Source organism: Cetorhinus maximus, chromosome 15 (assembly GCF_964194155.1).
Source record: "Cetorhinus maximus chromosome 15, sCetMax3.hap1.1, whole genome shotgun sequence".
NCBI classification, from domain to species: domain Eukaryota; kingdom Metazoa; phylum Chordata; class Chondrichthyes; order Lamniformes; family Cetorhinidae; genus Cetorhinus; species Cetorhinus maximus.
This window is the reverse complement of record NC_135893.1, coordinates 4965752-4986122: the sequence shown is the minus strand read 5'-3', so window position 1 is coordinate 4986122 and position 20371 is coordinate 4965752. Positions and strand designations below refer to the sequence as shown.

The window sequence follows — 20371 nt, the reverse complement described above, 5'->3', positions numbered from 1 at the left end:
GTCAGTAAAGATTCTCTTGTCAGGCCTGAAATGCACCAAATAGATACGACTATGTGCAGAATGGACCTTTGATGGGTAGTAAAACAACGCTAATTTGACCATATTTGTGCAAAGGAGAGAACAATAAAAGAGGGAATAGAAAGGGTTTGAGATGTCAAAGTCCTGTTGATAATAATACCTTTTTATGGTGGTTATAAATTAAGACAGCCTTTTATAGAAAGTTACATAGTTGCAACCAGTATCAAAATGTCCTTGTGCACTAAGAGTTCTTTCTGATTTCACTGATCTGTTTCTTACTGGTCTTTGTCATCAGGAAGCCAGTGAAGTGTGATCACTCTGGGATATTTCTGCCCAGTATCTTGTGCCCCAATCACAACAACAAAATTCCACTCCCATGTTGGGAAGAATCCTACAACAGGAATTCCCACTTAGCACTTTAACTTCTTTGCAGTTAACAGAGGTCTGATAATGAACAAGACTTTGGAACAAAATCCAAAATCTTTGCTCGCAGCCCAGAAACAAGATGTTGAGCTATTTCAATCTAGTTTTAATCTAAAGAGGAAAGTGCAGTCGGTTTACCAAGGCAATGCGAGTAACACAGATTTTCAAAGTAATTAAAGCCCTCCAAGGAATCATGTAAGAACATAGGATGCGGCATCAGGACAGGAGCTATTCAGACCATTGTGCCTGTCCCACCATTCGGTTGGATCAGTGGTGAGCAAACTGTGGCCCTCAGGCCGTATGCGGCCCATCACGGTTCCGAGTGCGGCCCGCGAGACGTTTTGTGGACGGTTATCCATGCGCAGGGTCGCCAGATGCGCTGGTTTCCTTCCACGTAGTTTTTTTCCCTACCGGTATTACTAAATTGATACGCACGCAAAGCAGGGGCACGTGAAGTGACGTGCATGCTGATTGGACACAACACTGACTGTGAGAGCCGTGCGCTCCCTCTACGCCCAATCAAAGTGCCGCTACGGTTCAATCAGCACCCCCCGCAAAGTCTTATTCCTAGGGGTCATGGTAAGTGCACATGCCCGATTTCAGCCTTGCGGCCCAGTTGATGAAGGAGGGCCACTCACTAGCCTATGTTGCCTATCACTGGGTTAGATCATGGCTGTTCTGTCCCTTCACCCCACCTATCCACTTTGGATCCATAACTCTCAACTTCCTCAGCAAACAAAAATCTAATAATCTCAGTTTTGAAGTTTTCAATTTACCTAGCTTCAGTTCCTTAGGACAGAGTTACAGATTTCCACTACATGCATTCAGTACTGTTTTTTCAATCAAAAAAAAGCCAATGTGTACTGTTGTTGATTATTTTATAGTGACAGGCTATCTATTTTGTAAACTGCCTTGTTTTTAAACTTAACACTTTACGGCCTGGTTACCATTATGCCATTATCAGAACTCTTCTTTATTCTTTAACACCACCATTAACACTCCCTTTGTTCAGTGTCCATGACATCTTTATCAATCACCTCCTGAGCTCCCACCTATCCCTGACCTTCTATTTTGTTCCACCTGCTCCACCCCCTCTTAAACAATATAAAATCCATCACATTTCCACTTCTCTTCAGCTCTGAAGGAGGGTCATACGGACTCGAAACGTTAACTCTGTTTCTCTCTCCACAGAGGCTGCCAGAACTGCTGAGTTTTTCCGGCACTTTCTGTTTTTGTTTGTGCTTGACACAATGTTTTGATGACAGTTGACAGGATTTCCTTCTCGAGCATGCTGAGGTTCAGATATAATGTACATCTCAAATTGGTTTCTACCATTGGTTCCTGATAACCCACTTGCCAAATTTTTCCTACTCCCACCCCAAACCCTGGCCCCCACTCCCATCTCTCCACCACTAACCACCCCCCTGGACATACTACCCTTTAGCAGGAGAGGAAGCAATGCAGAAAATAACTGTTATTCCCAATCTCAATGTTCACAGTAAAGACACAAACTGGCGGCAGATGGGTTAGAGGTCACTCAAATGCATTTTAACAAATAAGGAAAACCCCAAAGTCATGTTGGGAATTATGGATGAAAGGAAAGCCACGGTGTTAGAATGACTTCTCAGTTAAAACACTGAGGTATATCACATCGCCTTAGATGCCATTAGATGTTAACTTGGCAATGTCAGGTCAGGACAAACCCCATATATGATTTGTCTTTTGGAGTGAAGCAACACCTACAGAATGTAATGAGAGAAGGATAAGGTGAAGGGGGGGTGGGGGGGCGGTGCTCCTTGGGGAAAATAGGATGTAATGCACTTTAAACCAACTGTATTCTTCATTTTTTTTTATTTAATAACTGTCATGGTGCTGAACTGAGCTGTGAGTAACTGCTAGAAACCTGGCTGCCAGCAGCTGCTCATTCAACCACATTACCAGTCAATTTATAAGTTTTTGTATAGTTAAATAATACATTTACGAGCGATATATAACATGGAATTAATATACCAGGAAGAGCAGAAACTGGAGTTGAAGTGTTTGCAATCTAGAAAAACAGGGATACTCAAGGGAATTTGTCAACACTGGTGTAGCACATTGCATGCTCAGCACTGGAATGTGTATTTTGTTTCACAAGTGAGCAATGTAGCCCTTTCTCGTGACTGAAATAAAATCCAGATTCCACATGCATGTATTTGTATGTCTAATACTCTTATTTATTTTTAAGCTGAGGAGGGAAAATGCCTACGCTGGTGATTGAATTACTATCTTGAGCAATATTGGATGGTATGTGTAGTGGCTTCTTACCAATCGTTCTGTGAGAATATCATTTTCTTACAGAAATTTGTAAAGTGTAAGATTATCAAATTGATATCCATGATGTGAAATCCACAGGCCCAGAATAAATATTACACAGAACAGTGATAAACTAGAACAGTCCAGAAAAGCCAGCCTTGTTAACTTCTTTTCCCAATCATGTGACAATATTTACACATATACAATGGAACCTTTTTATAGTAAAACATAGTTCAAAGCACACGTCACCACAAAAGCATACAAGATCAGGAGCTTCGATGCGTTTGGGAGTTATCGACCATCACCAACCAGCACCTCAATGAATGGAGAAAGTGATGCGATACAGTCCATACTGAACACTCAGCTCAATGTGGAAAGGGTACATTGGGGGCTGCTGTGGTGGCTCAGCTATTTCATCCAGTGAGTAGCCACGCGTTACAAACCAGGAAGGCCCAGGTTCAACTCCCCAGTCTTCACAAAGTTAGCTGTTCCCAGCTGAGGTCATGGCAGGATCATGATAACTGGCTTCAGCATCTTTGGCCTCAAAGCCGGGGTTCCTGCTCCTCATTGCTGTTTAGTGGAAAGGCGTAGTGCAGGTGTCAAGTGAGGGCAGAATCCGAATTTTCATTGCCCTGGCAGCTGAACACCTTGTCAACTTCCACTGTCAAGAGTGACACTGGAAGTGTGATCACTTGGGTCAGATACTGGCGACTGGCTGAAGTTAACACCTTTAGAAGAGTGGGGAGAGAAAAACTGGAATGATGTAGCAGCCAAAGAATCAGGAAATACTGTCTTCATGATATTGACTGAAAGAATGGCTCATAAAACCATCTGATACAGTTTGTGTCCTCCGCTGCTTCTTTGGGTTGTGAACCTGAATTGGGGCTGACTTTACATTTTTCGAAATGGACTGAAACTGAGTGCTTCCCTATAGCTGAGCTAGAATGAACATTTTTTTTAAATTATGCAGTTAAAAAATGAGAGCAAAAACAGATTAGGTACTTTATGACTAGAGACATTGGTTTCTATCATGGTTATAACAAATGTTCCAACAAATTTTATGATGGAATAAAAGACTGCACATTGCACTTTAATGTTATTAAAGTCCCCTATCTCCACTCTAACTATTACTCCATAGATAAATGATTAAAGCAGTTAAAACTTTTTTCAATTCATTTTCATCTGATTAAATCGCAGATGCACTAAAATTTTACAAAAAGAACTCAAGGTGGCACAGGAAGATTTGACTATCTGACAGGGTGCAAAGGAACTCCAAAGTGTCTGTGTGTGCTGAGGCTCTGGTTTGTAAAAATATAAGTTTTATATTTTTCATCGTTTGAATTGGATGCTGTAAGCACACAAATGTGACAGAGTTTTTGCACTTAACATTTAGAATTTCTGTGCACCTCGTCGGCCTTATTTTCAAGTGCACTACTTTCAGTACCTCCTTGCCATCATGGCATGCTGTTATCACACAGAGTGGCTTCACTTCTACTAAGTTTGCTGCTGGCCACTATTCTTCCTCAAATAATTTCAAAGAGAGCACTCAAATCATTGCTTCTTAATAATCCCACTGCTTATTAATAATCTTTCCATTAAATATTATAAGGCACAATCCCATTGCTCCTTACAGATTAAACAATAGCACATTAGTGTTCAGTTTTTTTTCTGCTTTAAAGCATAGGAATCCCATAACTAGAGCACTATTCTGATCAGTTACACAGCAGGTGAATTGGGACATTAGGTTTTTTTGACTACATAATTAGAGAATCACTTTATCCACTATATACCAAACACTATTGCATGACATTACACATTGAACTGTCCTTGGTCAGTTGGAGGATTGTAATATTAATCTTACAACAGAGATAAAAATTTATATTTCTTTCAATTCATCATTCTTTGTTTCTGCAATAGATGCATGGGCTGTTGACAATTATTTGAGGTTCTTCAGTTGCTTTTTATTTTTTAACTAAGATATTACACAGAATGAATTACTTTCTCTTGAAAACAGTTTTTTTGTTTTTTAGCATTTCAGAATAAGATAAATGTAAAACAGATGAAGGTATTTAAAAATAGAGAGAATTAAGTGCAGACTGGGATCATCTGGACTGCTCCAATATGAAACAATCCATATGAACACAAATAAAACAACTGACAACAGCTACAGAAAAAAAACAGAGAGAAACACAGAGATGGTCGATATATAGAAGAAAGCTCAGGAGGATTTGAATAAGTGGATGTGAAGTTTTGACCCTGCTTTGCCTGCCTCCTCAGCATCATCTTGGATTGACTGACAGCTGCCACTCAATCAAAACAATCCACCCCACCCTGTGCTGCGTTCAGGAAACAAAATCTCCTACCGAAATCATGAGCCTGCCTCGTCTGTTGAAGCCTCTGTCCTGAAGATACTCTCACCTTGAGCAATGGCAGGATTACCCTGTAATACTAGCAATGCTGTCTCATTCCTTTAATACTTATTAAGAATGATAATTAGCTCTAAAGGGGCAAATCGTCATTTTCCCAGTGCATGCTTTTTTTTTTCAAAGGCATTTAGGACAGATCTTGGAAACAGACAACAACATTGACCAAGGGCAACAGGGGGAAATCTTAACTTTTCCCCTGATGGGGGTGTTAACTGTATATTACAGTCTGACCATTCACAGGTCACAAGATCTCATTTACAGGAACAACGTACAAGATACTTTTCTCTATTGCAAACAGAATGAGAGAATGAACAATGAACAAGTTTTGTTTAACTATGTAAATCATAAGGTTGGTGCACACAGTGCACAAGACCTTCTGAAGAGTCAACAGCTCAGTTTTGTTTTTAAGCTGATTGCATCTCGGGCTGCAGTGTCCTTTTTCCCAACAATTGCCTGTCATTTGTAAGTCAACGCGAGGAGTTTAAATTAACTAGCCATTACGCTATGGTGCTCGAGTAGATTTCGAGTGGTGACGGTCAGGAAATAATATCACAATATCAATTCCACATACAGAACAATTGAGATTAATAATTACACAAACTTAAACCAGGTGGAACAATCTCCTCTTGTTGACTTTAATATTATTATGGAAAGGCCAGGATTATGGTACACTGCAGGTTTCCTGAATCATCCATTTCCACCCTGATTTTTTTCTGCACCTTGGACAATGTAACTTTTTAATTATTGACTTCTAATTATCTGTACCTGCGATTATCTGGAAAAATACATTGTGATTCTGACTAATCTGCACTGCAATTTGGAATTGCTGATAAGCAAATATTAAAGGTTGGAAAAAAACACATCTATTTTTGCCACACTTACTGTACTCAATCCTGAACAGTGACTTTTAACTATAAATTTCTGTTTAATAGATATGTCAGTCGTTATACACAATTATAACTTCTGTGTGACAGGTTGCAATATCTTCCTACATTGTGACAGTTGGAGGAAATATTGTGGAATATTTCAATTAAAATTAAACAGGTTAAAATTAGATTTGTGTCGTAATTACACATGAACCCGATACAAATAGCAATAAAGAAATAAAATACAAAACACTGGAAGTACATCGATTTAGCTTTAGTTTTAAACTTAGTTTCCCCTGGCAAAGTATTTTCTGTTTTCTTTTGGAATATCTTTGTAATCCAGCTAATATTTGCCCAATGTTTTAAATTATGACACAAGATAAAACAGCAAGATGACATTGACTGTGCTCAAAGAGGGAAAAAAAAGGTCATTAATTACTTATGTGAGCTATTGCTTGAAAAAGACAATAAAACCTCCACGGTCGCCATGGATATGACATATTTGGTGGAAAAACAACATAATCATTAAGCAATGAGGCGAGATGGCAGGGGAGAGTGTACAGCCTTTAAGGCTGTATGTATTTTAAAGGCTCATCAAATTTGGCGTTCTAAATTCGATCAGTTTATGTATCCATGGAAACCTGGGCAGATTATCATCAGTAGAATTAAAAATGATAAATTAAACAAGGCATCGAGGGGAGGAGGGCGGCGTTCGCTTGTAACTTGATTACAAAGTTGCTCTTAAACAATGTCAATTTCCAGCAGATGGAGGTTAAACTTTTAAAACTAATGTCGATCTCTCCTCCTCCTCCTCCCCACCCCCAGTTAAAAAAGCAACTTGCTGCCTGGCTGCTTAAAAAAGCTGGATAAAGTGCTCAACAGGGTTTTTTTTTATACAACAGGCAGGGTATCTGGCTTCGACAAAAGGGGCATTCCGTTTAAATGGATTCATTGATCTGCAGAAAGAGGTGGGGGGAAGGAAGGGCGGAGAAGTGAAAGGGGTTTTGGGGGGGTGGGGGGTGGTGGAAAGGACACAGCGGGACGATTTTTTTAGGATTGCCTCGGGTCAAACATTTCTTCCGTGTTGGGCAGATTTAAAAGTCTCTTTTTTTCCCTCTATCTCTCTCTCCCTCTCTCTCTCTCTGGAAGCTCCAAGCCCAGATTGATTGACCGCTCCGGCACCTGTTATAGTCGGACGAAAGTTAACCCCCCCCCACCAACCCAAAAAAGGATCATTTTCGCTTTCTGCTAAAATGTGCCCCATTTCCCCCTCTGCCGTCCCCACCAACTAACGCAAACTGCAAATCACGCTGCACATTCTGAAAATGCCATTGTAAAAATAACCTTGTTTTCTTTCGCCTTCGTAGTGCAAGAACCAAATAATCTCTTACACTCAAGGGTAATTAGGGCTTGTGATCGCTCGGCTCGTTCGCACGGAACTTTGTATCGAAGTATGCCGGCCAAAAAAATATCCAGTAGTCTTCAACGGGATCAGATCACTCACAAACACCCTCATAGTAATGAACTTTTACACTGATCAAACTCAGGGGGGAAAAGGGGAGGAGAGGGGGGGCTGATCTTATAGGTGCTCCCTTTATTTCCTCTCTACCTAACCCTCCATAACCAACTGACTACAACGATAACGCTACATACATCACACACTTGAATGACAAGACCGCTCTCACTAAACTTATACACGGCAAAATATTCCCCCACAGTCAGATTTTAGCAATTGTACTTCGTCAAGTGCCAATTTCTTTAAGAGCTCCCTCCAGAAACAAAAAAAAAATAAATCTGTCGTAGATATGTATCACTTATTACAATATTTAAGACAAGATCGTAAATTAAACTCACCCCCTCCCCATAAACACACAAACACACACACACACACACACAAAAAGAGTCTCCGGTCTAATCCACAAGCCTTGTGAAGACAAATCCAATACAAACTCTCTGAGTTGGTTATGTGTGAAATAAGGAGGCTAATCGCAGGTTTACACAGTGCAAGATCACACAAAACTCATGAGGAGGGATGAAAGGGAACATCACTCTGCTCTCATCCGCATCACTCCTGTCATTTGCAAGGTTTTAATAATTTGGGAATGAAGCTCCACGTAGATGATATTAAACTCGAGCTGAGTGAACGATCGAAAGGGTTGCCCAGTGCAGACAGATAGATATTACACATATAGACAGAAAGCCAAGATCAAATTAAAGTCACAGCAATTAGGAGAAAGCACTATTACCCTCTCCTCCCTGGCAGTCCCCAAGTTTGCAAGCCCCCACTTTAGTTATTGAGAAAAAAATTTAAAAAAAAAAGATGCGAGAGCCAGCCGCAGAATTATTTGTCGAAAAATAAAGCAGCATGATTTTAAACTTAAAGCTAATTGATTGATCGCGCACACAGACAGATACACAGAATATAGCAAGAATACATTAAACTGGCAGCAACAGTGAGAGAGACACTTCGCCCTCTCTAAAACCTATTGCTATTGTCAGGCTCCTCTCCCAAACAATTCATTGATTTGGGGGGGTTTAAAAATGAGGGGGGAGAGAGAGGGGGGGGTGAAATAAGGGAAGATCTGAGATCGTTACCTGCAGTTGGGCAGCTTTCGGTGACTTTTCGATGTGTGTGTTAGGATGGTTGGGTTTTTTTTGGAGCATGCGCGTTGAACTTGGTTGGGATTTTTTTTTCCGTATTATTGAATTTTGTCCATTTCTCCAACTCCGCGGGTGCAGCTCGCAAAAGCCGGCCTGGATCCAGGAGCGCGGAGCGGAGCGCCGGGAACCCCCGCCGCCTCTCATTGGATACTGCCCGTCGTCATGGAGATCGAACACTGAGACAGGGAGGAGGAGGAGGAGGAGAGGAGGGGGCGTGGCCATTGCGTCAGGATCTCCCGCGCAGAATGCCGCCTTTGAAATGAAACAAGAAGTTGAGCCACTTCCAGCCAGAGAGTCGGGAAAGCAGCGCGCCGGGAGTTGGGATTACCAGTTGAAAATGATACTTTTTTTGGTGTGAATTTGCCAATGAGCGCAGCGTCCTTTCTTTTTCCACTTCTGCTAACCTCCCCTCCCCTTATATTTCATCTATTTTTGGCCCATTTTAACTCAATATTTTTCAGCACTGGCCGCTTTTATTTGTTTTGTTTTTTTTTTATTCTTCTTCTTTTCGCTTCTTTTATCCCAAGGTTGCTCATTGCTATGAGTCCTCCTCTGGCAAGTGAGGACCATCAAGGAGCTGAATGACCTCCACGCTCCAACTACGCTGCGCCGATAGGAGACGCATTTCCACAAGGCCGAAGTGACAAGGTCAGACTGGAATTTTTTAGCGGAAAACAGTGGCACAGATTGCAAAAGGCTGGGAGGTGAATAGACTTGCGTTGATTTTTTTTTTACTTATTGACTTAACACTTAACCTGACTTAGCACAGCTCATACTAGGTGGGAACAACTGGAGGTTTACTTCCACCGGAATCTAATTCCACACGCTATGAGCATCATAGCCCAGTTTAGTCAATGGTTGGCACCGTTTCTGTCAGGGTTGACTTTTTGAACTCCAAGGGGTCAATGTCATGTTGAGTTGGCAGGTGTGCAGTTTTTATGGATTGCTGTAAATGTCTACCTTCCCCAACTCCCTTCCCAACTGGTGGTCTGTGATCCTCGCCTTCAAAAGGCAGCCCGATTGACAGAACTCCTCACATCTCATACATGAGAGTGTCAATCAATGTGTGGCATTCACATCAGTGACTATATGGCACAATCCTGGCTAGTCAGTACTGTTGCACTACAATACTTGACTTGAAGTTATACTGATCCATACTTGCTAAACACTCCCCTCATGCTTGAGTAGGAACTAAAAGTGCTTTGGATGCATATTATGACTATTATGAGATATTCAAGTTTGAATAGTGTTGGCCGTTGTTTGAAAGATATAGGGCGGAATTTCCTGTGCCCATTGGCATCGGGTGTCATGGTGGGTGTGAGGGGACAATATGGCGGGAAGGCCGAAAATCGTTTTCACACCATCGTAAAACCAGTTTGCAATTGTTTGCTCTGCCCGTCAATGGCAGTCTACGTTTCTCGCCACCAGATGTTTCAATACATCTGCATATAATTCTAAGCCCTGCTCGCCAGAATCATTCCCTCAAGCTGGGTCATCCGAGCATATTGGCGTGACTGCACACCGACATGTTTCACAACTGTACATAAGCGACGTGCACCTGGCGAGCGGCACTTCACTCGGGACTTGGAGGTTCATTTGTCTACCTTGCTTCGGGCAGCACTTACGGTCAGTGCTGATGTCCTTTGTGCTGGCAATGAGTGCGATGCCAGTGAAAGTGTGATGGGCTTGTGAGTGTGTGAGTTTGGAGTGATGAGATGGTTGCCATACCCTGGCGGCACAGATGAGATCATTCACCCTCTTTCTGCGTGGGATGGCTGACCTCTTGTATACAGCGTTGGCACTGACCACCACAGCCAGAGTGGTGAGATTGCTGGACCTCCTGCAGCCAGAGCGGGGGTAGAGGATATCAAGGTGGGCCTCCAAAAGGCATTCCAGTGACTAGTTACTGAAATCTTCTTGGCTTTCAGGGCACTGGAGCAATTCTGGGCTGTAAGCATTGAAAACTGTGCGTGTGGCTGCAGTTTAGATATGGTACCCAGTGTCAGGAAACGGTGAGGTAATGGCGTGGTGGGCGATTCAGAGGCTGCCCGGCAGTGAGACAGCGAGTTTCCTGTGGATGCATAATTAATGAGGTGGGAAGCGACGTGAAAACCTGTCATTGTAGCCAGCGGGTAAAATGTCCTTTTTCCTGCCTGTTACCACACTTAGTGCAAATCTGGGATGATTCTGCCCATAGTTTATGTACTATGGCTACGACTCACTTGATTTCTTACTACAGAGGGTCAGAACGCAGGAGTGAAGAGCTGAGATCAGTTGTATGAACACAAACCCCACCTTCCTAACTTGTCCTTAGCTGTGAACATGACAGGCTCATCATCAGGATCAGCAAAAGGACTTTATACTTAGTCAATCCATCCTTTTTTATTTTGCTTGATAATTTTCTCTCTTCTTCAGAAAGCATCCATTCCTCACTGGGTAAAGTTCCACAGGCAAAGGGCCATAGTCGCCTCAGTGGGTGCAGTTTTGAGTGATTCATTGAACCCTTTTTATATGTGAATCCTGACAGTGATTTAACATTGGGGCCATCATAGCTAAACCTAACCCTGTCCTTATCTGACATTCACACTACTCATTCAGGTCACTGGGCAGCTGTTCCAGCTTCCTCTTCACAACCTCGAATGCTGAGTCTAGTACTTAGCTCCTCTCCTAATCAAACTCTGACTTCCCAGTTTCACAAGGCAATCCCTGGTTCAAACTCTGGGCAGAGGTTCGGAGGCAGGTGTTGGTACTTCGAAACCAGACAGCACCAGGTTGGTGGCACTCGCCAGCCTTAATTGGCAGTCTACTTAGCAGAAGGAGCTCTGATTTCAAAGCCCCAGCTATGGGTTAGCTAGCAAGGTATTCATCGGCTGATAACGTGGAAGGTTACCAATAGTGTCAATGGGGTGGACAGCGATGTCAAGGGTAGATGAGGCTCTTAGTGGGCTCAGTAGCTCATCCAGGAGAAGGGCAACTCCAGAATCACACCTGCATCCTTTCAGTTACCACCCTTGTGGCACGCATTGCCCCAGTGTAATATTAGCTGCCTTTCATGGGGGAGTGGGAGAGGCTCTGCACAAACTTAAACACACTCAACATGTAGGTTATTTAGGAAGTCATCAACTTAGCACCATGTTATAAAGAAAGAAATTTCATTTACACGTCACCTATTACAATCTCAGAACCTCTCAACGCGCTTTACAGCCAATGAAGCACTTTTGAAGTGTAGTGACTGTTGTAATGTAGGAAAGGTGGCAGCCAATCTGTGCACAGCAAGCTCCCACCAGCAGCAATAACATAGTGATGAAACCATCTGTTAAATTGATGTTGGTTGAGGGGGATAACTATTCATCAGGTCATGAGGGAGAGCTCCTCTGCTCTTCAAACTAGTGCCATGGAATCTTTTATGTCCATCTGAGAGCATGGGTTTAACATCTCATCCAAAAGATTGCACCTCCAACAGAACAGCACTCCCTCAGTCCTGCACTGGAGCATCAACCTTCTGCCTGCAAGGTAAGACTGTTACCAGCTGGGTTGGTCCTGACAGCACAGCCAATCCAGCATCGACTGGGGATTGAACCCAGGCACCTTCTTAATCAGTTTGGCCCATCTGCTCTCTGAGTCATCGGGGAAGCCATTAATCTGGCTTGTCCAGTACCAAGCACTTGGGGAAAATATTTGTGAGGGGGGCTGTGCCTTTAACAGAGAAATGATTACTTCAGAACCCTGTACACTGCTAAAAGCAAAATGTATGGAGTGCTGTTAAAAAAATCTCACTGACCAGCTCTTGAGTGGTGACTTCCTTGGTCTAAACCCCCAGAGTGTAGTTGCGTGCCCTTAGTAATAAGTAAAAGCATTAAAATAACACAGAAAACAATGAATTACAGTGAGTGCAACTTGCAAGCCAACTATGGTCATAAATTACTCTGGTCTTCCAGTACATGTTCAGAGCAAGTAAGCAGTGCGATGATGACTTTTATTGCACCAGCACAGGAGTTAAATATATAACACACATAACATTGAATATATGTTCGTAATCCTATTACATCTGTATCCTCTGGTTTAAGCTTGATGTGAGAGTGACGGGTACGACAGTTACACCAGAATGAAGGCTGAGCATTTTTTGCCTTACTCTGCCACTTGACACACCGCTTTATATGCAGCGAGAAGAGATGATAAGAATTAGGGATTTTAGCAGACTGGGTGGGTTAGAATACTCTGCTTTTACTTTGGGGACCTGGGTTAAGATCCAAGACAGACTAATGGGATGAAGTGTCTTTTATCTGCGAGCTGTAAGAGTAAGTGAGTTTGACCAGATTCCTTTCCTAGTGAATGGAGGCCTGCAGCACAAAACTGCCTGTAATTCAGCACTATTGGCATTAGACTGGTTGTCTTTGATCAGAGAGGTCATGGCTATGTCTGACATTAGAAATGGAAGTGTTACACTGATACAACAGGAGGCACTCCACTGAGGCTTCTACATGTCGCTGGGCAAAGACCACTGTGAGGTGCGCGACCCGAGGAGCACTTAATCCTCAGCCGGGGCAAGAAGTACATTCCTCAGAGTTCCAACACCCTGAGGTGGGCAACAGATTGCCTCAAACCCTTAGAAGAAGATTCGAAACACGTTTGAAAAATCAGCTGGCATTGAGAAATGAGGACCAACTTTAAATGCTCGTAAATATTTTAAAGAATAGCTGCAATGCCATTAAGGTTAGGTGTTTTAGCAAATATTGCGTGCAGCAATTAGAGAGGTAATTTAGAGATTGCCATATGCAACATCACTGGCTGGCTCTGCTTAGTCAAAATCTGATTACTGGCTTCCTTTGTCAAAATCTCAGAATAAAAGCATGCTTTCTGATTGATTGAAGCAAACACAATGATTCACAACATCTGCTAAATTCTTAACATAGAATTAGGGAATGATGACAGCATGGAAAGAGGTCATTCGGCCCATTGTGTCCGTGCTGACTCTCTGCAAGAGCAATTTAGCTATTCCCAATCCCCCAACCTTTCCCCATAACCCTGCTGTTTATTTTCTCTTCAGGTGTTTATCCAATACCTTTCTGAAAGCCACAACTGACCCTACCTCCACCACACTCTCGGACAGTATATTCCACTCACTTTGCAAAAATGTTTTTCCTCATGTCGCCATTGCTTCTTTTGCCAATTACCTTAAATTGGTGTCCTGTGGTTCTCGATCCTTCTGTCAAAGGGAACAGTTTTTTCCCAATGTACTCTGTCCAGTCCCCTCATGATATTGAACACCTCTATCAAATCTCTCAATCTTCTCTTCCCTAAGGAGAATAACCCCAGCTCCACATAACTACTTATCCACATAACTGAAGTCTCTCATTACTGAAACCATCCTGGTAAATCTTTTCTGTACCTCTCTAAAGACTTCACAACCTTTCTAAAGTGAATGTTTTCGAGACAAGCTGTTGAGTATATTTATGTCATTCAAAGGCCTCCAATTTGCATAAAGTATCTTTTTGTGGAGACTGGGGCAATTTTCTGCTATTTCCTTTACATTCTCATCTCAAGCAGCCCACTTGATTGGCACCACACCTACAAACATTCACTCCCTGCATCACTGACGCACAGTAGCAGCAGTGTGTACCATCTACAGGATGCATTGCTGGAATTGACCAAGGCTCCTTAGACAGCACTTTCCAAACCCACGTCCACTACCATCTAGAAGGACAAGGGCAGCAGATAGATGGGAACACCACCGCCTGCAAGTTCCCCTCCAAGTCACTCACCATCCTGACTTGGAAATATATCACCATTCCTTCACTGTCGCTGGGTCAAAATCCTGGAACTCCCTTCCTAACAGCACTGTGGGTGTACCTACACCACATGGACTGCAGCGGTTCAAGAAGGCAGCTTATCACCTTCTCAAGGGCAACTAGGGATGGGGATTAAATGCTGGCCCACATAGTGAAGCCCACATCCTGTGACTGAACAAAAAACACTCATAGCTCTGAAAACATTTCAATGACTTGTCATAGAGTTATATGGCATGGTGAGTTGTTTGGCACTATAATTGTTTAAATATATTAATATATACTAATAATAGTGATAGTAACTGGTGTGGACTGTACACTGAAGTCCTACATTTTTTGTTATTCTTCCATGGGATGTGGGAGCCTTGGTGAGTTGCTACAGTGCATCTTATAGATGGTCCACACTGCTGCCACTGTGAGGCATGGAGGTAGAGATAGAAATTAACCCAAAACACACTTCAGATCTTCTCCTTGAGTTCCCTGGCCAAAGGCAGGTCTGGCCCACTGTGCCACGATCTCCACCAAGGGTAGGGCAAGGAGGCAGGTCCCAAATCCACCCCAGCTGGAACAAGGATCAAATCCTGCACTGTTGGGACTAATCCAATCCAGGCTGACTGTCTAGCCAACTGCCACCCCTCCCCTCCCCCTCTCTCCCCCAAGGAGTCCAAATGCTGTGGCAACGTACACTTTTCCATGCATATTGTAGTCTGGAACTATAGATAGTGATGGTAGAGGCTCCAATTTCTTTCCATCACATGGCTGACCGGGAATCTCTCCTGCTCGCCATTGACAACAGGTTGGAAGGATTTGCAGGTTGAGAATCAATCTGTTTGGCCGCATTATGATCTCACCTTGCTTGGCCATCAAGTCCTGGAGTGGGACTTGAATCTGGAGCTTCTGGCTCACAGACAGGGACACTATCCACTTACTCTTCAAATAACAGAGCCAATTTCTCAGTCCCCACATGTGACACTGGAGTGAATTGTGCAGCCAGGAAATTGTACATAATTTTCAAATTAATGAGGACTAGATTCCCTGATTTTCTTACCTGGAATGTGCAACGTGCTTAGATTGTCCATATAAGATGGCAGGGCAAGGCACATTCTGGATTGTCGGGACGTTAGTGTTTAACGGGGGTCCAGGGGGCAGCATCCTTCCTTCAGCCTATAGGAATGTGGAGCTTCAGATTGGATCTGTCAGATCCGAATATTTCAGTATCTTTTGGTAGCTTGTTTCATTTTGGAGATTTTTGTCCCAGAATTTTGACAGCCAGATTTATAACTAATACAATGAGAATTATAGATATTGGAATATCACAGAGTATTCTTCCCCTTGTATGACCTACAGGAAGAAGACAATGAAAGCGGCGATGTGAGGCAGATTTGATTGCAACAGAGTGGATTGCCACACCCCTTCTCACCTACACATCTATATAGATATTATATATATAATATGGAGACAAAGGCAAACCTACCTGGGACTGAAGGGGATGTATTTGCAGCCACTTCACGCAGGTGGTGGTGAAGGATTGGTGCCATCTTGCTTGGATCTAACCTGATGACAACCTCCATTACAGGGATGGCACTGCCAGCAGCAGTCAAGGTCACCACAATCCTGAACTTATATGTTGTAAACTCATTCCAAGCTACTCTAAGGGACCCCAGCAACACTGACCAATCAGCACTGGTTAAGTGGCATTAAGGAGATCACTGACAGAAGCAACATCATTATCTTTCCCTGAAAACTCTGCTGCTGTATGAGAGGATCCAACAATTTTGGTTACAACGTAGGATGCCCCCAAGTTATTGATGGTGCCCACGGCCATTCCTGCACACTATCCTATTGCCCACATCGACTGCCAATAGGTACAACTTTACCAACATTTAGGTGGTCTGGGATGATCAACAAAGCATCATGTGTTTCATCTTTATCTGGGATACTGAAGAAGGCAGCCAACAGGATGGGGGACAAACTTACCCTCTTCAGGTGCCCCATGACGGCATCAAGATGGAGGCAGCTGGCATCAGAACAAAGATACAGGACTTACCTGAGCATTTAACACTCCATAAGGATCTTGACATAGCATCAGAAGCTTGGGCTGAATGGGAGGCATTTTCCACGTCAGCTCCTCTGGACTCTCAGAGACGCTCATAATCTGCTACACACTACACACCATTGTCAACCAGAGAGGCTCAACGATGGAGTTGGTGGACAAGGAGGAGATTGAGAAGGACCACACACATCCCAGGAGCAGATCAAGATACTGCCAGTCAACCAGAAAATATCGCTGCTGAAACATTGGTGCAGGCAGCAACATGGTAGATTCCCATTCATGAGACCTTCGACTAAGCATATCCAGCCAATGTACCAGTCCTCTCCATATCACCAACATTGGCTTAACTCAACTACCAAGGATTCCAATCCTCTGATCCACCAATATCCTGTTCTAATCCGTCAAAAGAAAGCTCTCAACACAGTCACAAATAAACTGCAACCAAATGTAATTCCCTAAAAGTGATTAGTGTATATAGCACAATGCTTCCCTTGGTGATAGGCGTGTTTTGGGTATTCTATGCCTTACCCTTGTGCTGCTCCTAGGTGCATTCCCGGTGGCAGGTGTAAGGAAAATAGCTGGCTGCTGGGAGTCAGTGAGAAGCTCCAGGGATTGAAGTGTCTCCTTGTACTGAATCATGAGATGTCTCTGCAACACTGCTATCACATCTGATGCTAACATAGCCAGAAGGCCCTGCCTACTTTCTGGCATATCTTTTGTGGTGGAGAGGGCGTCTAGATACCCTTAGTGTCACCATCAGGGCACGCGATCATTATCCCTTTCGGCTAGGTGCTCCCTCATTCTAACCACTGACCTGCATGAGAACAGAAGGATTACATCCAATTGCACAGAACCCATTTGAATCTATTTTTTGCTTCAGATGATTTTTTTGGAAGAATTAAGTTAAACTAAAATTCTTTTCTCCAGCAACAGGTTATTTGCTACAACTGGGAAAAATAAAATTTAAAAATTGAAGAGAGAAATTAATCCTTAATGGCAATAGAGATCAGTCTGCAATAAGTGTTATTAAATTTTTAGATTAAAAATAATGCAAATATAGAGTCCAAAATGGTGTACAGAGCACTAAAACAAATACCCCAAAAATCCTGAACTTCCCCACTCCCATGAAATAAATCTTGTGTATTCAACACTTGTATCCCTCTTGTGGATTTTTTTGTATTTCTGTCTTATTCCCATGAAGAGAAGTGAAGGAATGTTGGATACATTGACAGCTTACGACATAAGCCTGTGTCTAATGCACTTTCAATGCAGTATCTTTTTTTTTTACACGTACTCAGGGCATTAGATCCCATTCTCTTTAGCCTTTACTGTAGAATTTACTCTGACTTATTGCCTCCTGCCCAGCAGAGTGAAGACCTCACCTCTGGAGAGGGTGTCCCAGGGATCCAGACGTGCAAAACCCCCTTTGCCATATATCCTGTAGAAGGAGAGTGACTGACGATGCTCTATGTTATCAAGCAGTTTGCTGCCCAGAGCTCAGTCCTTTCAGAATCGCTGCTGCATGTTATATCCCAGTGCCCACACCTTCCCAGCAAATACCAAGAAATACCCACCTGCTGGCCAATTCAGACCAGGAGTTAACCATGAAAACATCATGAAGCTGGTTTTAGGAAATCCTGCAAGATTGGCTTAGTGATGTCTCAGTGAGCACTAAACTCCCCACTTCAGTGTTGGGAGCAGAAAAGCATCGCTGTAGTGTTCTAGAGTTGCTTTTACCCCCAGTCTCTCAATTCTGTCCTAGTCCGCAAGCATACTAATATGGCAGCCAACCTCTGGAGAAAGTGAAGGTCACCACATAAAGACATCTGATTAAAAGGAGGGGCTCTCCATCAGGGTCTGTTTGGTACAACACATTGAAACATCTTTGAGAGTGGCCCCCGACAAAAAGTGACACCAATGATATAAAAGTTAAAGCAGTACCTTAAAGTCTTACAGAATTAGGTATGTTTTTGCGTGCTTATGCATTATGCAAATGAATGAGAAGTAATGTTGTGGTCTTTAAAGAAGCCCAAATTCTGATCAGAAACAAAAAAAGTGGGTCTAAAACAAAGCAAAAACTGAAATGCATCAGATGTGGCTCATTTATAAAAGGATCACCTTGATAAGACATAAAACTAACTGATAACAATGGCCTCTGAAATAATAAACCATGATGATTCAGACTACTTGTTCCTTCAGTTAAAGAGTCACATATAAGTAATTGAAGTGACTAGTAGCGATGCTTGTTATAAGACACATTCTGCTATTAAACTCTATCCTATTTGACTAATGTTCATAGATAAAGAGGCTCTTATGTCAGCTGACAGGAGTTAAATGGGACTTGTAAGAGCAATTTTCTTCAGTGAGCTCAGGTACCACCTGCCTAAATTTATGAGGATTGTTCAATCGATGGAGAGAGTAGAAAATAATTTTACCCCTCCTGTTTTGGGAGGATTTGAACCCAGTTCTTTGCAAAAAGACAACGCTTTAACTCCTTTAAGCAGCTTTAATGTGCAAACTTGGCTTTCACCAATACATCCATTTTCTTTAATAAGTCAAAGGTTCACAACCATGATTTTTTCCAACATGATTCCAAAACACTATGGTAACAAACAAGGACAAAACAATCTCGTTTGATGCAATTCTTGTGGAAGTGTTGGATTCCCAACCAGAGGCTCCCAAGTTACAATTCCAGCTTCAGTTCCTATTCTATTTCATCGGCGTGAGTTTGCCAGTTCTTGGTTGCACCATGGGTTGGAGCACTGGGCCGGTGCTGTGCCTTGGGAGGAGAAACTAAAACGTTGTGTTCGGCAGAAGCACAGCAGCAGTGGTAGTTTGAACCAGGATTGCTGTTCTCCTGAATGAAACAGAGGGTTAAGCAGCGAAGTGGGAAATGAAAAAAAGGTAAAGGGGTTTGTCTGGTGTTTGGAATGTCTAGAATTCGGGGGCATAGTCTAAAAATTAGAACCAGATCTTTCAGGAGTGAAATTAGGAAACACTTCGACACGTGAGGTGTGGTGGAAGTTTGGAACCCTCTTCCCCAAACAGCAATTGATACCAGGTCATTTTGTCTTGTTTGTTCTTGGAATGTGGGCATCGCTGGTGAGGCCAGCATTTGTTGCCCATCCCTAATTACCCCTGAGAAGGTGGGCCACCTTCTTGAACCATTGTAGTCCCTGTGGTGTAGGTGCACCCAAGTGCTAAATTAGCAATTGTCAATTTTAAAACCGAGATTGATAGATTTTTATGAAACAAAGGTATTACACGATATGAAGCAAAGGAGTTATTAGATTTTTATGAAGCAAAAGTATTACAAGATATGAGGCATAAGGAGTTATGGTCACAGATCAGCCATAATTTTATTGAATGAAGGAACAGGCTCGAGGAGCTAAATGGCCTCCTCCTGTTCCTGTGAATGCAGGGGCAAAGGAGTGAGGATTATAAACAAGGACATCTTTTTCCTCATGTAACAATGGAATAACGACCAAAGCGTCATTGCTGTGAGAGCATTGTTTTGTAATAATTTAATTGCTAAGTCTTAGTTTGAATGCTTTTGTGCACTGTTTGGTAAAAATAATGTTCCTGCGAAATCACTTTTATTAGTGTTGTACTATTTGCATTATTGTTCAAAGAAAGACAAGTAGGTATTGGAGAGATTATTTAGAAGCTGCACTTTTTAATTAATCTTTGCACTGAATCACAATTATGCCATCTGCTGGGACCAGTCGACAGTAATGTTTTCTATTGGAATTATGACCTAAAAGGGATTCAGAAGACCCAGTTTGCTAAAGGTCTATTTACACTTATAGCTCAAAATTACTGTGTGCACAGACTGAGAGCTGA

At 42.6% G+C, this 20371-nt stretch overlaps 1 protein-coding gene and 1 long non-coding RNA gene across 3 annotated transcripts in view; one reads left to right on the top strand and one right to left on the bottom strand.

Moving 5' to 3' along the window:
* Nucleotides 1-8782, bottom strand: part of casz1 (castor zinc finger 1) — a 365293-nt gene extending 356511 nt beyond the window's left edge. For both annotated transcript variants that reach the window (XM_078557753.1, XM_078557754.1), the window contains exon 1: nt 8624-8782. The gene's annotated coding sequence lies outside the window, so the exon portion shown is untranslated. The remainder of the gene's footprint in view (nt 1-8623) is intronic.
* A 129-nt stretch (nt 8783-8911) lies between these two features.
* On the top strand, nt 8912-20127 carry LOC144690351 (uncharacterized). Its single transcript, XR_013578869.1, has 2 exons — nt 8912-9393; nt 15823-20127. It is a non-coding gene; the product is annotated as an uncharacterized LOC144690351 (long non-coding RNA).
* The last annotated feature ends 244 nt before the right edge of the window (nt 20128-20371 follow it).